The sequence below is a fragment of the Solea senegalensis genome, linkage group LG21, assembly GCF_019176455.1.
Source record: "Solea senegalensis isolate Sse05_10M linkage group LG21, IFAPA_SoseM_1, whole genome shotgun sequence".
In the NCBI taxonomy this organism is placed as follows: domain Eukaryota; kingdom Metazoa; phylum Chordata; class Actinopteri; order Pleuronectiformes; family Soleidae; genus Solea; species Solea senegalensis.
Genome location: NC_058040.1, coordinates 555,476 through 573,825, shown reverse-complemented (window position 1 = coordinate 573,825; position 18,350 = coordinate 555,476). Strand labels below are relative to the sequence as shown.

General features: G+C 37.9%; 1 long non-coding RNA gene across 2 annotated transcripts; it reads left to right on the top strand.

Annotated features, from left to right (window-relative positions):
- Positions 1-527: 527 nt before the first annotated feature.
- Positions 528-18,102, top strand: LOC122758493. 2 transcript variants are annotated; one of them, XR_006358154.1, is made up of 5 exons: positions 528-605; positions 7,143-7,282; positions 9,730-9,751; positions 9,861-9,945; positions 17,957-18,102. It is a non-coding gene; the product is annotated as an uncharacterized LOC122758493 (long non-coding RNA). The 2 variants fall into 2 exon arrangements; XR_006358153.1 differs by lacking the exon at positions 9,730-9,751.
- The last annotated feature ends 248 nt before the right edge of the window (positions 18,103-18,350 follow it).

The following is an 18,350-nucleotide window of genomic DNA, read 5'->3' as shown; positions in this document are numbered from 1 at the left end:
TTAATTTTGCTCGCTGACAGCATCATCATCACCATCATCACCATCATCATCACCATCATCATCATCATCATCATCATCATCAACACCATCACCATCATCACCACGTCATCATCACATCACCATCATCACCATCATCATCACCACCTTCATCACTATCACCATCATCATCACCACCATCTTCACCATCATCATCATCATCATCATCACCACCATCATCATCACCACCATCATCATCACCATCATCATCACCATCATCACCATCATCATCATCATCATCATCACCATCATCATCATCATCATCATCATCATCATCATCACGTCATCATCCATCATCATCACCTTCATCACTATCACCATCATCATCACCACCATCTTCACCATCATCATCACCACCATCATCACCACCACCATCATCATCATCATCACCATCATCATCATCATCACCACCATCTTCACCATCATCATCACCATCATCATCATCATCAACACCATCACCATCATCACCACCATCATCGTCATCATCACCATCATCATCATCATCATCATCATCACCATCATCATCGTCATGTGTGTGATCTGCAGAAACTGACTTTTAATAATCTCAGGTGAGTTTTACATCAAATAATAATCTCACTGTTTTAATCAGATAATCCATCATAGACAGATTATCAGATTACAGATTAACATGTATTACTGTCAGAACAAGTGGCTGTTTCATTTCTGGTGTGACCAGTGAAGGCTAGAAGATTCATGGTGAAATCTTGTTTTGACTTTTCGAACATGTCTGTGGTCACATGATGAATTCATTATGACCCAGCAGACGCTGAGTGAACAGTTTGTTCACAAACACTCGTTTCTGTGTGTGTGTGTGTTTGTGTGTGTGTTCTAAACTGTTTTTCCATTGCAATAATTGCATTATTTTATTTTTCATGTTTTCTCTTCAAACATTTAACCTTCATGTCACTAAAGATGTGTTGGTGTTCATGTTGTTGTTGCTGGCAGATTATTAACTGAGACGAGGTATTTGTCATTTTCTCCTCATGTGTTCACAGCCTCGTGTAGAGATTAATTGCAGTTTTATTATGTGTCACGTTTTCCTGCCAAGTGTAATCCAGGAGGCGGAGCCCACGTGACTGGAACATTCCAACGTGATGTTATGAATATGTGAAGATTAACGCGGTGCAGATTCATGTTGTTGACGTGTGACGGGCAGTGATGGAAGAAAAGCAGTGAATGTTCAGGGCCAGGAACACAATGACAGATCTGCAGCAGGTAGAAGCAAACACACAATATCAGCAGGACTCACATTTATACTCGCGCTGTCAGTTAAACGTGTTATTAACGTGTGATTACCTCGTTAACACAAACCCATTTTAACGGTATCAATGTTTTTAGCGTGAGATTAACGTTCTTTTTGGCCGAGCAAACTTTGTGTTGTTTATCACATACTGTTGCAACAACTAGTAACTACTAACTAGTAGTAAAACTACAACACCAAACCGGATCTAGCTAGACCACAAACACAACAACAGGCACGCTGCACACACCTGAATTAGTCTGCACAATGCAAGCAGATCCACTTTTCTGTGTTGATAAGAGCATTAAAATGAGAAGAAATAATGGGACACAAAGAAATCATAGACTTTTACAATAGATACAAATGTGATATTAATCGAGAGTTAACTATGACATTAATGCGATTGATCGTGAGTTAACTATGACATTAATGCGATTAATTGTGAGTTAACTATGACATTAATGTGATTAATCGTGAGTTAACTATGACATTAATGCGATTAATCATGAGTTAACTATGACGTTGATGCGTTTAATCATGAGTTAACTATGACGACGCGCTTTAACGCGGAAGCCAATTCATGACATTAATGCTATTAACGGTTAATCCATGACGTTAATGCAATTAATCGCGAGTTAACTATGACATTGATGCCATTAATCGCAAGTTAACTATGACATTAATGCGATTGATCGTGAGTTAACTATGACACTAATGCGATTGATTGTGAGTTTATACGATAATGCGATTAATCTAGTTAATTATGACGCTAATGCAATTAATCGCGAAAGTTAATCCATGACATTGATGCCATTAATCGCGCAGTTAACTATGACATTAATAAGCATTGATCGCAGTCTCATGACATTACGCGTAATGATTGTGAGTCATTATGACATTGACGCGCATTGACGCAGTTAACTATGACACTAATGCGATTGATTGTGAGTTTACTATGACATTAATGCGATTGATCGCGAATTAACTATGACATGAATGCGATTGATCGCGAGTTAACTATGACATTAATGCGATTGATCGTGAGTTAACTATGACATTAATGCGATTGATCATGAGTTAACTATGACATTAATGAGATTAATCGCGAGTTAACTATGACATTAATGCGATTGATCGCTAGTTAACTATGACATTAATGCGATGATCGTAGGAGCAACGGCGACATTAATGCGATTGATCGCAAGTTAACTATGACGTTAATGCCATTAATCACAAGCTAACTTTGACATTAATGTGATTAATCGCGAGTTAACTGTGACATTAATGCGATTAGTCACGAGTTAACTATGACATGAATGCGATTAATCGCGAGTTTACTATGACATTAATGCAATAATCACGAGTTAACTATGACATTAATGCAATTAATCACAAGCTAAGTGATTGACATTAATGATTAATCGAAAGTTAACTATGATGCTGATTGCTAATTAACTAGTTAACTATGACGTTAATGCGATTAATCACGAGTTAACTATGACATTAATGTGATTAATTGCGAGTTAACTATGACGTTAATGCGATTAATCGTGAGTTACCTATGACATTAATGCAATTAATTGCGAGTTAACTATGACATTAATGTGATTAATCATGATTAAATATTTTAATCTTGTGACAGCACTAAAATGAACATTTACTGAATAAGAGAATAAAAAGGTTCTTAAATAGTAATTTGTCATGTTAGTTAGTTGTAAAGGTGACCAAATACATTTGTATGATTAAATTTATGATTGTTTGCAGATAGTGTTACGGAGTGACACATGTATTTACATTAAAAAAGAGAGTGGTTAAATTAAAATGTCCACTCTTATTCCGACTAATGAATTTGTATTCTGACAATCTCATTCTGAGCTTTTCAGACTAAAGTCATGAAGAAGTAGAGAGTGTTTTAATTGTCTGTCAGTGTGAATCTAGCAGCAGATGCTGCCATTCTTACCTCCTGCTGGAGACACTGAAGAGACGAAAGTAATTAAAAACCAGACTTAAACCCATGAGTGGCGCAAAATCACTGAGACACTTTGAAAGCAGACGGTAACAGACTTTGTCTTATTGGCTGATATGAAAAAGGCAGACAGCTGAGCTCTGACTCTTATCACCTGTAGAAAGCCCAGGATTTTGAATTTTCAGCACTTTTTCTGCGTTGCTGCTTTGAATGATCTTCTCCACTGTGGAGAAAATCCTGAAAGCAGCAGTTTGTCCTTGGAGGCTGCCTGAGGCTCAGCATCACGTCTGTTTCTTCACTTACCGGTGACAATGTTCTTCCATGTTGGTTAATTTGCCACAGCAGTCGCGACAATGTCACGCTGAGTGCAGCTATGAGACATAATGAAGCTGGGAGCAGCCTGGTGGTGAACACGAACTCCTTCATTATCCAGAGAGAAATGTTGTGGTGACGACAGGTTAGGTTACAGCTGACAGCAGCAGCAGCTCAGAGTTATCATATTTGTTTCTTCAACATGGGGCAGCAGCCAAAAAAATGATGGCCACAGGTGAAGCTGAGGGTGCATCCACACTAATGCTGTTTTCATGTTTTAAATATCTGCCATCCACACGAATGCTGTTTTCATGTTTTAAAGGTGACATCGAATGCTTGTATCGCACATATGTTAGTTATGGAGGTCTACTTACATATATTAACTTGTCTTCATGGTCACATATATATGTTAGTTATGGAGGTCTACTTACATATATTAACTTGTTTTCATGGTCACATATATGTTAGTTATGGAGGTCTACTTACATATATTAACTTGTTTTCATGGTCACATATATGTTAGTTATGGAGGTCTACTTACATATATTAACTTGTCTTCATGGTCACATATATGTTAGTTATGGAGGTCTACTTACATATATTGACTTGTTTTCATGGTCACATATATGTTAGTTATGAGGTCTACTTACATATATTAACTTGTTTTCATGGTCACATATATGTTAGTTATGGAGGTCTACTTACATATATTAACTTGTTTTCACGGTCACATATATGTTAGTTATGGAGGTCTACTTACATATATTAACTTGTTTTCATGATCACATATATGTTAGTTATGGAGGTCTACTTACATATATTAACTTGTTTTCATGGTCACATATATGTTAGTTATGGAGGTCTACTTACATATATTAACTTGTCTTCATGGTCACACATATATGTTAGTTATGGAGGTCTACTTACATATATTAACTTGTTTTCATGGTCACATATATGTTAGTTATGGAGGTCTACTTACATATAGTAACTTGTTTTCATGGTCACATATATATGTTAGTTATGAGGTCTACTTACATATATTAACTTGTTTTCATGGTCACATATATGTTAGTTATGGAGGTCTACTTACATATATTAACTTGTCTTCATGGTCACAACATATATGTTAGTTATGGAGGTCTACTTACATATATTAACTTGTTTTCACGGTCACATATATATGTTAGTTATGGAAGTCTACTTACATATATTAACTTGTTTTCATGGTCACATATATATGTTAGTTATGGAGGTCTACTTACATATATTAACTTGTTTTCACGGTCACATATATGTTAGTTATGGAGGTCTACTTACATATATTAACTTGTTTTCATGATCACATATATGTTAGTTATGGAGGTCTACTTACATATATTAACTTGTTTTCATGGTCACATATATATGTTAGTTATAGAGGTCTACTTACATATATTAACTTGTTTTCATGGTCACATATATATGTTAGTTATGGAGGTCTACTTACATATATTAACTTGTTTTCACGGTCACATATATGTTAGTTATGGAGGTCTACTTACATATATTAACTTGTTTTCATGATCACATATATGTGTTAGTTATGGAGTTCTACTTAAATATATTAACTTGTTTTCATGGTCACATATATGTGAGTTGTGGAGGTCTACTTACATATATTAACTTGTTTTCATCATTTCATGGTCACACATATATTAGTTGTCTACTTACATATATTAATTCAGCATGGTCTACTTACACACACATATATGTTAGTTATGGAGGTCTACTTACATATATTAACTTGTTTTCATGGTCACATATATGTTAGTTATGGAGGTCTACTTACATATATTAACTTGTTTTCTACTTGAGGTCTACTTACATATTAACTTGTTTTCACGGTCACACATATATGTTAGTTATGGAGGTCTACTTACATATATTAACTTGTTTCATGGTCACATATATGTAGTTATGGAGGTCTACTTACATATATTAACTTGTTTTCACGGTCACATATATATTAGTTATGGAGGTCTACTTACATATATTAACTTGTTTTCATGGTCACACATATATGTTAGTTATGGAGGTCTACTTACATATATTAACTTGTTTTCATGGTCACATATATGTTAGTTATGTCTCTACATATATTAATGTTTCATCACATATATAGTTATGGAGGTCTACTTACATATATTAACTTGTTTTCATGGTCACACATATATGTTAGTTATGGAGGTCTACTTACATATATTAACTTGTTTTCATGGTCACATATATATGTTAGTTATGGAGGTCTACTTACATATATTAACTTGTTTTCATGGTCACATATATATGTTAGTTATGGAGGTCCACTTACATATATTAACTTGTCTTCATGGTCACACATATGTTAGTTATGGGGGTCTACTTACATATATTAACTGGTTTTCATGGTCACATATATGTTAGTTATGGAGGTCTACTTACATATATTAACTTGTTTTCATGATCACATATATGTTAGTTATGGAGGTCTACTTACATATATTAACTTGTTTTCATGGTCACATATATGTGAGTTATGGAGGTCTACTTACATATATTAACTTGTTTTCATGGTCACATATATATGTTAGTTATGGAGGTCTACTTACATATATTAACTTGTCTTCATGGTCACATATATATGTTAGTTATGGAGGTCTACTTACACATACTAAGGTGACGTAATAGATAGGCCAGCTCTCAGATACGCAGGAGGCGCTATGGTGGTGAGAGGAGTGATGAGGTTTACTGATGACATCATCAACATACGGAAGTGCCGATCCGCTTCGCAGAGCCCAGGAAAACAATAAAACCCTATTTTCTCATCAGTAGCTGAAGTGTTTGTTCTGAAACTTTAGGGTTTCATAAACGAGGTCATGACGCAGATACACACACAAACACAGTGTTAATTGGAGCTTCCGCTCTATGTCGCCTTTAAATCTCTGTCATCCACACAAACGCTATTTTCACATTTTAAATGTCTGTCATCCACACAAACGCTATTTTCACATTTTAAATCTCTGTCATCCACACAAACGCTATTTTCACATTTTAAATGTCTGTCATCCACACAAACGCTATTTTCACATTTTAAATGTCTGTCATCCACACAAACGCTATTTTCACATTTTAAATGTCTACCATCCACACTACACCATTTTCATTTTAAAAAACAAACACAATTTCTGCTTCAGTTTTCATGTTTAAAGTATTTACTGAAACCGTTAACTGTGTGTTATAAATCAAGTTAAAAGTAGAAGCAAATTTCCTTATAGACTTACACAGTTTTCATGTACTTCCACATATCCAAACACAGATGCCTGAAAGTGAAGATATTCTCTCGTTCTCTGTAAAGTAGTATTTTTTGAAGTTTACATAAAAGTTTAGTGTATGTTTCCCCAGTGGGTTAAATGATATAAAGCTTTTTCATTTTTATGTTTTTAAAACTTTCAGTTTTCCTACAAATGAAACATGATTTCTTTGATATGTGGTTCTTGTTATTGTCTCGTGTCATGATGAAGCTGTACAGTCTCTGTTTCCCTCCAGGCTTCTCAGGGGAAATCGTGGCCGGTTCTTCCACTGAATGTCCGTTCTGCGTCACCTTTGCCGCCAACACTCCCAGAGGAAATGCTGCTTTGGTGGGATTCATTGCCAGCCAGCAGGCGTCTCAGTGGACAACCAAAGAGGTAAAGAGTGATTCTATACATAAGACTTTTCGGTAAAGTCGTCTGTCCATTCCATTCTTGTGAACATGACGTCACAGGGACACAGTGATACTTTCATTTCCTTCACTGCTGTCACCTCACAAACTTTTATTTGCATTAACTACAACATAGAATAGAAGAATAGAATAGAATAGAATGCCTTTATTGTCATTATACAAGTTGTACAACGAGATTTACTTGACTTCACCTTGAAAGTGCATACAGCTAACAACGAAGAACAATAACAACAACAACAACAACAACCAGTGTACTACAACAGAACTTGACTCACGTGTCCTCTCTCTTGTTTAGTGTTTTATTCGTCGCGTTTCTGCCAAAATCGCTTACATTACATATTTTTTTTAACTTCATGAGGTTGAATTTGAAAATAGTTTGACAAACTAACAAACATTAGTTTTAACATAAAAAACAAACACAATCTTTCTTTAAGCACATCTGAAATAAACAAAAGTGTCTTTAATCATCAGTCATAATTATAATTACATTATTAAATAATCAGTGTTTTCAACTGACGATGCACCCGTGAGCTTTTGTTGAACTTCAGTCATTAGAATGTGTTTTAAATGGCAAACGAACCAAATCTATGTTGTGATAATGAATGTAAACCAAATGTGGATTTTCAATGTCATGGAAACAGATGAGTAAGAAATAGAGCTGTCAATCAATGTAAGAAAAATCAACGTTAATTATGTCTTTTCATCTCGTAAACCACTACGTTTTTAAAGGATTATTTATGCATAAAGATGTAATTATATACGCACTTTTTAACATGATAATATATTATTTACAAGGATAGACTTTGACAGCATAGTTTGAACTCTGAAACCCTTTCACTGAATAAAAACTCAATAATTCTTCAACTGGATTGTTGTTATTATTATTTTTTAGTGCTGATCAGTTGCAGTGAAACAGAGAAGCTTCAGAATTGCACCCAGGACGATGGAGGTGGACGAGCCCACTCATCATAAAATGGAGAAATGTTTATTTGAAGTTTAAAGAGCCTCTTGATTATTAAGGGTTTTCCACTCACTTGACTGGATTATTTATTCTAAATGATAGAATCAACATAATATAGAGTGTAAAATGAACGGACTTCTAAAAATGCATTTATTAATGTTTCATGTATTTACATCTAATTCACCTGTGTGAATAAGTCAATCCAGCGTTGTCTTTATTTCCTCTGCTCAGCACAAAGCTGTGGACTCGCTCTCTCTCTCTCTCTCTCTCTCTCTCTCTCTCTCTCTGTCTCTCTCTCTGCCGGCTGTAACTTATTGTTATTGTTGTAAATAACGAGCCTCCACCTGCTGCTTCAGGGCTAAACAGAAGTTTGAAACGGAGTTGTAATGTGAAACAAGTGGACTTTTGATTCTTTGACTTTTCCAGTCAAAATCATCCATTGTGTGATCGAGAATGTTTGTAATCTGTTCATCTTTTCACAAAAGTGACAGATTATATTTGTTCAACTGTAATTCCACCATCACATGAGCCATATTTCAGTCACTTTGGAAACAAGCACACGCACTTTCTGAAACATCTGTGTCATTTTAACAGGCTGTTTATTTGGCGTCAGATCTTAATTTAGTTGATTTAAAACACACATCGTGACATTAGATCAATGAAAAATATAACAGGTTTATTACTACTACTGCATTTTCAAATATAAAAGTCGAGTGAATGTTCAGAGTCACACAAATGGACAAAGAAATGAACTCACATCTCAATGTTTGCACTTAACGTATCGGAACGTATCACCAGTGATATTCAACCCTTTTTCCAAATGACTTTTAATCTGATGCATAAATACCAAAAACGTACACATTCCATCAGCGAGGACGGATCATGAAAGTGACCCTTAAATCTGTTCACTGTTCTGAGGTTAAAAAGTCTTATCCACAACAAACTGTTGAAAAGAAATGTTAACGTTGTAAAGTTATAAAATATTCTCTCCCTTATGACAGGGTTACAATCCATGAGCCTCAGGCTTCCATATTTATTACTGTTCTATATAAATCAGTGCTGTCAAACGAGTCAACTATTTAATCGCGATTAATCACATTAATGTCATAGTCAGCTAGTTATGAATCACACATTTGTATCTATTAGTGGTTTATTTCAATTTTGAGAATATTTCTGTGGAGCCAAACTTTATAGTTTTCTGAAGTTTCTGGAAACAAAAGTTGTTTAAAAACAGGAAAATTAATCTTTGTGCAATATTTGAAAAGATTCTAATCTAGTTTTCCTTTTTGGAGCTCAGTCAAAGGTCCAGGGTGTATTTTTCATTTAGCAGAAATCAAAGATAAAATAATTAGACTTCAATTTTTATAGTACAATCACCTGATTTTATGATTTTTATCTTAAAACGTGAAAACTGTGCACTTCATAGTAATCGTCACTCATTGTTCTTTCAGCTCTTTCAGTATAAGACGTGAGGTAAGTTTGTCACACACAGTGTTGAACAGTTCAGGACAACATTAGATCAGAGTTGTGTTGAGTTGTGGATTTAAAGCCTGATTTTTATCCAGTGTGTTGTTGTGTTCAGGACAGGCCTGAGGAGGACTTCGGTGGAGGCTGGAACCAGGTCTGCTCACACATTACCAGCCCAGCCTGAGGAAACCATGCGGCAGGTCAACAAGTCTCTCTCTCTACCCTTTAATGACCTCACTTCCTGTGAACAGTTTCCAGTGAAACACAGCAGCGTGACACACCTCTTTGATATTCATCTGCGTTTACAGATCGTATCACGATGGCAGTAAATGTCTGCTGAAGATCGGGTTATTTTTATTCCATGAAAACAACGTGTGCAGGAGTTAGTGAGTGTAGATCATTCACATGAGTTGTGGGAGTGATTAAACCTTCACTCATGCACATTAGTCCAGTTCCTACTAAATGGCACAAGGTCGTCAGGAGAGCTGGTCTCACAGGAGAAACCTCCCATCATCCATTTATAACAGTCTGTTCAGAGATGAACGGATGAGGGCGGGGAGGAGGAGTGTGTGTGTGTGTGTGTGTGTGTCGGGGGCTGTCCAGGTAATTCATCTCCATAATGACATTAGATCCGTGGGGAGCAGAAGAAGAAGCTCATTACATAACGTGACTCAAACAGCAGCGCGGAGCGGCCACACTTCCATCCATATTCTGCCTTCATATAGGAAATGGATCCTCAAGGACAAGCTGTGACCTTGACGTTAATCCAGCAAACATGTGATGAAACCACGAAAACACAACGCACGCGTATCACACACACTCACAAACGGTGATTATGAAGAAGTCACTAAATCTATTTGATTTGTTCAAATCATCACATTTTCTTTAAAAAAAAATGTATACATGAAAATACCAAATATCATCTCATATCATATTTCTGTGTGTGTAGACGTACACCATATGTGTATATACTGTATGTGTATGTATGTACATATATATATACATACAGTACATACATATGTATATATATATATATATATATATATATATATATATATATATATATATATGTATATATATGTATGTATGCATACATATGTAGAAGAGAAGAGAGAAAGAAGAGCTAAAAAAAATCATAAAATTGAAACCAGCACGTCGGCGTCTGCCTAAAATACACATCGTGACATTAGACAAATGAAAAATATAACAGGTTTATTACTACTACTGCATTTTCAAATATAAATGTTTAAGCTTTGAGTGAAATCTTACGAGAGTCGAGTGAATGTTCAGAGTCACACAAATGTACAATGTTGCAAATCCACACAAGTAATGACTACGAAATTAACTTTAAATTATTGAATGTTTTGAAAGTAGAACTTTATCACTGCAGGCTGATTATAGTGCGGCTCTCACAATAAGAGGAATAAGTCACAATATGCAGGTGACGGAGATATTGTCTCAAATCAAACATGTGGATCCTCTGTGGCGCCCCCTAGAGAGGGAGACGTTCAAAGCCAAGAAAAGCAAAAGTATTTGCTTTGTTTTTGAGATTTTAGCCGACATCGTGTGTCTGCTGTTGTGTGGAGAAGCACACGCACACGTCAACAACCAAACCAAGAGAAAAACATCTCACTCTGTGCAACCGACAAAGATAAAAGTGATGAAACTTAAGGAAATAGTGAGATAAGTGCGGTGCCAGTGGATGAGCTGATAACAGAAACTGTCTCTTCTCTTCTATTCAAACTCACTCCCGCTTCACTCTGTGTTTACCTAAACAACGACATCCTGCAGCAAACAAGAGACAAACAACAACACAATGAAAAGTCGCAGAGATCCCACGAGTGCAAAAAAGATTTGAAATAAATAAGATTGTGAACCACAGTCGACTTAGACTTTTTCTTGCAAAGTAGACAAAGATAACAGTGAGGAAGTGTCAGAGGAATTCATTCACTCACCAATAATCTGTTCATAGTCTCAGACACAGTGGAGAGGGTCACAGAGTTCAGGGACCGTAACACTAGTGTGATTCAGACTATTGTTACAGTTAATATAGAGAAGATACAAGATCATCACTGTCATCAGGAAATCTCATCTATTTTCCTCTATGGACACAAGACACAAGCATGTTTTTATCAAACAGAGCAGTTACTGTTAGTGCTGTCAAACGATTAAAATGTTAACTCGCGATTCATCGCATTAGTGTCATAGTTAACTCGATTCATCGCATTAGTGTCATAGTTAACTCTTATCATTTAAGTTAACTCACGATTCATCATATAAATATATTCATAGTTAACAAATTCATCGCATTAGTGTCATAGTTAACTCCGATTCGCCGCATTAGTGTCATAGTTAACCCGATGCTTCCGCGTTAACGCATAGCGACATTAGTGTCATAGTTAACTTCGCGATTCATTAGTGTCATAGTTAACTTCGCATCGCATTAGTGTCATAGTTAACTCGATTAACTCATTCAGTTAGTGTCATAGTTAACTCGCGATTCATCGCATTAGCATAGTTAACATCGCATTAGTGTCATAGTTAACTCGCGATTCCATTATTGTCATAGTTAACTCCGCGATTAGTGTCATTTAGTGTCATAGTTAACTCGATTCATCGCATTAGTGTTCATTAGTGTCATAGTTAACTCGCGATTCGCAGTGTCATAGTTAACTCGCGATTAATTAACTCACGATTAATCAGATTAGCATTAGTGTCATAGTTAACTCGATTCGTTATTGTCATAGTTAACTCACGATTCATCGCATTAGTGTCATAGTTAACTCACGATTCATCGCATTATTGTCATAGTTAACTCGCGATTCATCGCATTAGTGTCATAGTTAACTCGCGATTCATCGCATTAGTGTCATAGTTAACATTAACTTTATCGCATTAGTGTCATAGTTAACTCGATTCATTAGTGTCATAGTTAACTTTCATCGCATTAGTGTCATCGCATTATTGTCATAGTTAACATTCATCGCATTAGTGTCATAGTTAACTCCGCGATTCATCATTCATTAGTGTCATAGTTAACGCCGCATTAGTGTCATAGTTAACTATTCGCATTAGTGTCATAGTTAACTCGCGATTCATCGCGTTAGTGTCATAGTTAACTCACGATTCATGCATTAGTGTCAACTTTCTTATTCATCGCATTAGTGTCATAGTTAACTCGATTCAATTAGTGTCATAGTTAACATAGTTAACTCACGATTCATCGCATTATTTAAATTCATTAGTGTGCAAGTGATTCATCGCATTAGTGTCATAGTTAACTCACGATTCATCGCATTAGTGTCATAGTTAACTCACGATTCATCGCATTAGTGTCATAGTTAGCTCGATTCCTCGATTCAGTGTCATAGTTAGCTCATTCGGCATTAGTGTCATAGTTAGCGATTCAATGTTAACTCACGATTCATCACATTAATGTCATAGTTAACTCACGCGCATTAGTTCATAGTTTCATTCTGTTTAACTCACGAGTTTGTTGCAACAATATGTGAAAAAAAACCACAAAGTTTGCTCGGCCAAAAAGAATGTTAATCTCACGATAAAAACATTGACGCTGTGTTAACAAAGTTAATTACACGTTAATAACATGTTAATAACACGTTAATACCACGTTTAACTGACAGCACTCATAAAAACACTGTGCACTGAAGGAGGAAAGAGACGTGAGGGATAACTGACAAAAATACTGCAGGGGCTGAAAGCTGTCATTCTTGAATGAATGAATGAATGAATAAATGAATGGATTTATTTCAGTTTATTTCAAGAGGCTTAACCTGTACAATTAACCCAAAATTGAAACTGTTAAAAAGCCACAAACAAAGCAAAAACAGTGCAAAATCAATGAAATGATTATCCTTCATTATTCACAGAGACACAAGTTTAACTCAACACTGTAACAACTTATATATTTAACAATTCTTCTCAAGTTTAAAAAATAAACTCTTAACTGAAGTGTATTTTCACATTTAAGCTGTGTACAAATGAAGAAGAAATATAGAAATAAACTGTTTTATATTTTAATCTGTCTGATATCCAGCTGTCAATCACACTCATATGTGTCGTACTTTATCGTCCATTTTCCTCTAAATGTGAACATCATTTACAGAACTGTCGTCATGTTCTATTGAAGAAGAGCTGAATCCAGTGACTGAGGACATTGACTTGTCTCCTGCTTTTTACAAAGAAAAAACAGGACGGATGTTTTTGAAATCAGTTTTCGAGACAAAAGCTCTTCATGGTGTTCACTCGATGTCTTCACCACTCCGTGTCTGCTCCCGCTTCACAGTCTTCACAGCCGGGAGAACAGAAGACAAACGGACGTCTCTGTCAGTTCAGTGTTGTCTTTGTCAACAGAGAGGACGCGTCCTTGATTCTCTCAGCAATAACACAATAACAATGTTCAAATTTCCACATTAGGAACGACGGAAGCGCATTGCATTCACTCGGTTGGTTTTGGGAGTCACACTGTGTACAGCAGCAGAGCCGAGGTGGGCGGAGACGAGAAGCATTTATAAAGTAGTAGAATTCACTTGTGAAACTTTCCGTGGACGTTTTCTTTGTGACACTTTGTGATCCAAACGCAGACTGTGTGAACTCATTTTTTTTACAGTGCAGTAACAGATTATGTTACTGCACTGCTTAATTTGTAAATCATAAGGTGCTGGAACGCAAACATACACATGACAGCTCAGGGATGACGAGACGGGCACAGGTCCCGGGAACGTATACAGAAAACGTGCTGAAAACAACATGAAAATGTCACACTGTGGGACTTACAAGCTTCAATTTCAAATAATATCCATGGTATAAATATTATGACGATAATTTACAATTATTTTAGGCTATTCTCTGCACAGCACAGGCAAATGCCCACATCACCACTGATGGGACTTACAATATACAGTCAGCAATTGATTTCTCAACAGGTCTAATGTGTAAAGAAAACGAAATATGTGTGATTTTTTAATAAATCACACATATTCTCCATTATTATTATTGTTGTTCAAAGATTGGCACGGCGACCTATTAATAGACAGTTCGCTCACCATATTTAGTCCAAAACACCCCACATCACGAGCATGTCCGGATTCTCCTCCTCTTTTTTTCTCGGCTTTTACTGCGTGTGTCTGTGGCAGTTCTGTGTCCTTTGGCCACCCACAACTTCACGTACGGCACTGGATTGAATTTAGCCGGGGGGGGGTCCAACAAGATTTAGGAAGAGTAAAGTTGATATGGTGGATGTGAGCAAAGAGGCACGCTTGGGAGTGCAAATCAAGTTCATCTGAGAAAATCCGCGCTCACATTCAGCACTTGCAGTTGGAAAGCTGTTGACAGCAACAAGTAACTCCAAAACTGCTTGGGGTCGAGTGTTTTGTCGCTTGATTTTCCTCCACTCAGCTTGATATCATGGAAAGAGTTTTCCTCAATTCCCCTTTGGCTGAGTTCAGTGAAGCGCCCTGGCCGATCCGACATGGCCTCAAGTACCCTGATTTCCCGACAAATTGTCTTGTGTGCTGAAATGATGGTAATGTCTCGTTTTAGAAGCTCGGCTGAGAGCTCGGATAATTCTTGCAAAGTTGTTCACAAACGCATGCGAAGATATGTGCATAGCAATCCCACTGTACGTTTGCTTTGTGACACTATCACGGGAGGGATCTTCTGATGCCGTTTTGAAATGCTTGTGAAGTGTTGGGTAGTTCCTCCACACTGCTTCAACGGTTCTAAAACTTGATGCCACCCATCTAGTGTCTAAAGTACGACCTATTTTACATAGTTGGACACCCAAGCTCTCAGCGGACTCTCTCAGCTCCATTCGGTTTTTGTTAGACGTGCTATACAGTGCGTATAACTTGTCCATCAATATTTTTTCATAGCGCCCATCTCTTTCACTACGTGTGCGACTGCAAGCTCAAGCCTGTGGGCTGAGCAGTGCCACACAGTAATGTTGGGGAAAATGACCTGGAGCCGACTCGCCACTTCGCTTTTACGCCCTAACATAACAGATGTTACTCCACTGAGGGTTTTAGAGAGAAAATCCTGTGTCAAATGTAGACGCTCCAGAGCAGACAACAATTTGTGGACAATACCACGGACAGTTAGATCATCTGGCTCTACGAGTTCAGTAAAAATGTTTGTAGGCTTGTCCTTGTCAGGCAACTGAGCCCTAAGGTATATTATCAAGCAGCTCTTTTTGCTTAAACTGGTCGACTCATCCAGCGTTAAACTGAGTTTGGGACTGTACTATTTTTTCAAACAGTTTTCTTTTCATTTCTTCACAAATATGTTTCTGTATGTTTACACACGCTACAGTGGAATGTAAAATTCTCCACATATCGAGTCCATTTAATTCTTGGCAATCAATCTCATGTTCGAAGCCATATGCGGGATGGTGGCGTTTAGCCTTCTTTGTACGCCGTGCGAAATACGCGAGCTGTAGTGGCCATCTGTTCAGACTGACTGTCCTAAAGTGTCCCCTTTGTCCTTCTCAAGAATGCTTGCTGCTGCTAGGTGAGCCTTGTTACGAGCATGTTCTGAGTGCGCGTTGCTGTTTTTTTATATCTGGAGCAGATGAAAGCCACTCTTTTGCGAGTTTCATCCCCCCCCGTCTTCTCTGCCCCCAAAGTCCCCACCGCCTTACACGTTGTGCCAAAACCTGCAGCCAAAACCTGAATTTTCCATAAGAAGCCAGGGGTAGTAAGTCTGAGCTGCTGTCCAAACGGTTGTGCATCCCATCCCTGACCTGTCGCTGGACGTCCCACACTCCCGACGGCTCAATGCGCTCTCCTCTCTTTTTGAATCTTCCTGCTGTAAGCCAGCTGGTGTCGCGGTTCCCGCCTCTCGCTCCGTCTGTTGTACCGTGCTAGCTGATGCCACGGTACCCACCCGTTGCTCCGACTGTTGGTGGTCCACCTGGCTGACTGCTAGCACTGTTGCTGGCTCCTGCTCCGGCTGGCGGTAAACCTGACCAGCTGCTGCCGCGGTGCCAGCCTCCTGCCCCGGCTTGGCTAGTTGTCGGTTAACCCGGCTAGCTGTTGCGGTGCAAGCCTCCTGCCGCGGCCGGTTTTGACCATCAACATGACGCTGCAGCTGCCCTCGTCGCCGCTTGTGGAGGCTTTTCTGGCTCGTCTGAAGTGTCATGCAACTCTTCCTTCTTTTTGAAAAAATACAGTAAATCTGTCTTTTTGACGTCTTTTTGCGTTTTTTTCCTCTCTGCTTGCTCCTCAGATGCAGCCAATTTCAAAAGTTCATTTTTATTGTCAGGGGCGTGGTTTGTTGGCCCAGTTGGATCTCCGACTCTTAATAAACATGAAATTATTGGGATTTGTTCTGTAAATTAATATATGCGTATTATTGTTTCATTTTAAACATTTTTATATATGTTTTTTTTTAATTTAATAATTTCCTTTTTTTTTTTTTGTTATGAGAGGTACCGGATCTGCCCAAATAAGTACCGGAACACTGGGAAGCCAAAAGTAAGAGGTGCCGGATCTTGTTCCGGCAGGATCCGGCTCAAATGAACCCCTTCTGCACTGTAAAATCACAGTAGATTCACAGACATTTAGCAGAATTTGACAAAGCTCACTGTGTGGAGCTCATGGACGTGTTCAAAGTAAGAATGAGTGGCTGAACAAAGAGCCGACACAGAGCTCTGAGGTCAAACCCGGTTTCACTGCAGCTCAGTGTGAATCCAAGGATTATGTTAGTTTGTTTTCCTCAGTCACTCTCAAAGCCTCAGCCTGGACCTTCACCACACTTCTGTCTGTAAGATAAATGATTCTTCATACATTCAAATGTGTTCATGTGAAGACGATTCAAAACAGCTGGACAAAGAGAAGAATTGAATATCGGCATAAAACTTTAAAAAAAACACCCACCATACAGTATATTCAAGTTGTCTGTGAAGTGAATTTATGTATGTGGAGCGATACATTCATCCATCCATCATCCATCATCCATCCATCCAACATCATCCATCCAATATCATCCATCATCCATCAATTATCCATCCATCATCCATCTAGAGCAATAATAAATCTAAATCAGTCAGATATGATGGTGAATAGGTTTATGTTAATCACAGTCTCATATTTATGTTCATGGTGTGTGTGTGTGTGTGTGTGTGTGTGTGTGTGTGTGTGTGTGTGTGTGTGTGTGTGTGTGTGTGTGTGTGTGTGTGTGTGTGGTTCACAGGTGGTGAGCAGAGTGTGATGAGTCTCTGAGGATCCAGTGGAGATGCTGGTGAACCACAGTGACCTGCAGCAAGTGTCAAAGATCACCAGCAGCTTCTCTGCTTGTTTTTCTGTTCTCCTCTCCCAGTCCACGGGCTGCCAAGTGGAAAGGGAACTTGGCTTGTAACCGGAGGGTTGCCGATTCAAATCCCCACCAGGCCAAAAAAAGGGCTGGGGTACCCCTGAGCAAGGTACCCAAACCCCATTGCACCCGGCGCTACTCAGTGTGGCGGCCCACTGCTCCTAATTCTAGGATGGGTCAAATGCATTAACGTGTTAACACAAACCCATTTTAACAGCGTCCATGTTTTTATCTTGAGATTAACGTTCTTTTTGGTCCGAGCAAACTTTGTGTT